The following is a 4,473-nucleotide window of genomic DNA, read 5'->3' on the forward strand; positions in this document are numbered from 1 at the left end:
ATTATAATAAAACTATCCATGATCATATGTACAAACTTTAGAATAATTTGTACAATCTTTTACAAAACACCACATGAACACATGTATAAACTTTGAAACATATTGTACAACCTTCATATAATAATTGTATATTTAATTTTTGAAAAATTTCAAGAGACATTTGTTAGTACTAATTTTTATTATTAAAAATATAAATACTCATTTTTAATGCAAACTTTATTACTCGTATTATAATTATAATTATAATTGTTGGTTAGTGATCCAATGATAATATTCAAATGTTAACCATTTTGTTTTGATGATGACACCAAGTCTTATGTGCTTAAACAACGTATAGAACAACAAAAGTTCACAACCCTACACAATCTCTAGCAAATACCAATACACAAAATAGATAAGTCTGTTGGTTAGTGATCCAATGATAATATTTAAATGTTAACCACTTTGTATTGATGATGACACCAAGTCTTGTGTGCTTAAACAACGTATAGAACAACACAATTTCACATGCCTACACAATCTCTAGCAAACGACCAATACACAAAATCGTTAAGTCAAAAGAGTCATTTAAAAAACACTGAAGGAGCACGATTGGGTCCACGGTCGACCGCAGGTCAGACCGTGAGATGCCATGTACATTGGTTCCACGAAACAAGGTACACGGTCTGCTCCACGGTCAGCCGTGGGTCGACCGCAGTTTTCTCGATCCGGATTTTTGATCAAAAAATGTTTGACTACTTCGGGACATCTATAATTTACTAAACTTATTTCAACATGCTTAGAATAGTTGCCTCTTTCATATCTAAATGAGTTTTGGTCACTAAAACACTAACCTTGGTTAATCACACTTAATGACGTCTTAATGACACTTTTAGCTTGTGATTAGTGCTAAATACATAAGTATTGCTAAAAGTTCTTTTTCAAAGTCATCTTTTTTAAATCTAAATTAAATGATTAGGATGGTCATTAAAGTCCCATTTAAATAGATGCTCCCCACTTGATTAACCATTAAGCATTACTTACATGCTTAATAAGAGTTTAGTGTAAACTCCAAAAGTCTTCATGTGAAAACAAATGGGTCTTATTTGGCTTGTTGCAAGTAACCAATGAGGTTTGATACTTCCATCAAAGAAAAGACAAGTTGGTGAAGACATGGGATATGAGGTTTAGAATGTAATGGATTATCTCTTTATGATTAGTGTAACTCCCAAAGATTCTTCACAAGAGTAAAAATGGTCACCTTTGGCTTGTTGCAAGTAACCAATGAGGTTAGATGCTTCCATCCAAGTATAGATAAATTGTATAAAGACATGGGATTTGGGGTTTGGCTTGTTGTGGATTGTCATGGAACAAAAATCAGCACTTACCTCTTTTTGGAATTAACGACAAAAGTCTCAAGAGAAGATGATTTCCTCATTTGCAAGCTCATGTCCACTTTAATGAATGCATCCAAAGTATAAGATGAAGGTCAAGGACTTTCAGGTGTACTTAGCATCTTTTGAAGGCTCTATATTGGGTAAAGAAGCCAAAAATTCAAAGAAAAAGGAGCTCCAACGGATATATTGAAAAGCTGACAGAAGGCTCCGCGGTTGACCCCAAGGTCGATCGTAGATCGACCGCAGATTGATCTGTTAAGATTTTCTTAGAATATAAATACACTACTTTTCCAAACTAGAAGTGCACCTTTTTCCAACATACTTACAAAGTCATATGAACTAATCTCCAAAGGCTCAAGCACATATCTATGGAGAGATTATAAGAGAAAGAGAGATTCTACTTACAATAAGTAGAATTATATTGTAAACTTCATGCTTATCATTTGTATCTTTAAGTTTACTTTGTGAGATACTTCCTTGAGGGGTCAAGGAAGTTAAATAGTTATTGTGATAGGAAACACCATCTTACTTAGTGATTCAACTTCCTTAAAGTGATCTAGGAAGTTGATTAATTTCATTTGCGATTAATACTTATCCAAGATGAAGACAAGTTTGATTTAAGTAAGGTTGGTGTGACCTATTGAAGAACTAGGAGAGATTGAGTTAGTAGAATTGGATCTTGTGATAAGAACGTCATCTTATCTTGTGATCCTTCTTCCTTAAAGGGAACTATGAAGTTGTTCATATTTCCATTGGGAAATTGATGCTTGTCCAAGGTGAAGATGAGTGTGATCAAGGAGTAGTGTTGGTGTGGCTTATTGAAGATCATTTAGTGTAAAAGGATCTCCACCGGGTTTGGAGAAATGCTTAGTGAAGCTAACTCTCGATTAGTGAATCGGGGAGTGGATTAAGGTGGATTAGTTAACATTCACCCGAATCACTATAAATTCTTGTGTTTGTGCACTTTACATTCTTTACATACTTGCATTAACAAATACAAACGCTTCCACACTTAAAACTTATGATTTGATTTTCAAATATTTCAAAAAAAAATTAAGAAACCATTAAGCAACTATTCAACCCTCCCTCCCCCCCCCCCCCCTCTCTAGTTAAAAGAGTCATTTGAAAAACACTGTAAGAGCACAGCTGGGTCCACGGTCGACCGCAGGTCAGATCGTGGATACCCCTGTGTCTTGGTTCCACAAAACAAGGTGCACGGTCGACCCCACAGTCAGCCATGGGTCGACCGCAGTTTTCTCTGTCCAAATTTTTGATCGAAAAATGTTTGACTACTTTGGGCATATATAATTTACAAAACTCATTTAAACATGCTTAGAATAATTGTCTCCTTCATATCCAAATCAGTTTTGGTCACTAAAACACTAATCTTGGCTAATCACACTTAATGACGTCTTAATGATACTTTTAGCTTGTGATTAATGTTAAATACACAAGTATGGCTAAAATTTCTTTTTCAAAAGTCATCTTTTTAAATCTAAATTAAAAGTAAAAAAATGTTTAAGAAGTTCATTAAAGTCTCAATTAAAGAGACGCTCTCCACTTGATTAACCATTATGCATTACTTACATGCTTAATAAAGAGTTTAGTGTAAACTCCCAAAAGTCTTCATGTAAAAACAAATTAGTCTTATTTGGAAGGTTGCAAGTAACCAATGAATGCATATACTTGTAAAACTATTGTTGACAAAAGCCTTGAAGACTTGTGACTTGAAGTTTGGAAGCTTGTGGTTGTCAAGGGATCAAAATTCTGCATTTGCCATAAAGAGAAATCAATGACACACCACTAGTACAATGGGACTTTCCTCTTTTAAGTCAAGGTCAACCTCAAAGAATACATCCAAGATAAAAGGGGTAATGTGAAATGTCCTGTTCATATCGATTAAAAACGTTTCATATTAATTGATTTCGTTGCGAGGTTTTGACCTCTATATGAGACGTTTATCAAAGACTGCATTTGTTTTTAAAACAAACCATAACCTTTATTTTATCGATAAAGGTTTAAAACCATAACGTAGATTATCAAGTAATGATAATCTAAAAGATAACATTTTATACACGACCATTACATAATGGTTTACAATAATATTACACATCGATTTAAATCTCCGATGCAGTTTTTAAACAATATATTACAAGCATGCTGACTCCAATTCTTGTCCTTAAATTAGCATGCAACAGCGGAAGCTCTTAATAATCACCTGAGAATAAACATGCTTTAAACGTCAACAAAAATGTTGGTGAGTTATAGGTTTAGCCTATATATTTATCAAATCGTAATAATAGATCACAAGATTTCATATTTCCATTTCTCGTAAACATCGTGCATGCATATAGCCATCTGCATAAAAATCATTCATATGGATTGAACACCTGGTAACCGACATTAACCATAATGCATAGAATATCCCCACAGACATCGTCTTCTGTATAATAATAATCTCGAAGTACTAAAGCCATCCATAGACATGAATGGGCGTTGTTAGGCCCAATAGATCTATCTTTAGGATTCACGTCAATTATGGGTCATTTCCCTAATTCTTAGGTTACCATACTTGAAGGGCGATATTCGATTTCGATAATCCAACCATAGAATGTAGTTTCGCGTGCTTGTGTCTATTTTGTAAAACATTTATAAAACTGCATGTATTCTCATCCCAAAAATATTAGATTTCAAAAGTGAGACTATAACTCACTTTCACAGATTTTCAAATCGTCAGAAATAAAACTTGGCCATGGGTCGATTCACGAACCTATAACAAATATATACATATATATATCAAAGTATGATCGAAATATATACACAATATTTTTATTACGTGTTGATGTTTTAAGTTATTAAGTTAGCAGTCCAACGTTAGTAGTCCACAGTTAGTAGTACATAAATGAATCAATATATTTTCTCGAATCAATCCACGATCCAGTGTATACAAGTCTCAGACTCGATCACAACTCAAAGTATATATATTATTTTGGAATCAACCTCAACCCTGTATAGCTAACTCGAGCATTACCACATATAGAGTGTCTATGGTTATTCCAAATAATATATATAGATGACGTCAATATGATATGTCAAA

This window comes from Rutidosis leptorrhynchoides, chromosome 8 (assembly GCF_046630445.1).
Source record: "Rutidosis leptorrhynchoides isolate AG116_Rl617_1_P2 chromosome 8, CSIRO_AGI_Rlap_v1, whole genome shotgun sequence".
NCBI classification, from domain to species: domain Eukaryota; kingdom Viridiplantae; phylum Streptophyta; class Magnoliopsida; order Asterales; family Asteraceae; genus Rutidosis; species Rutidosis leptorrhynchoides.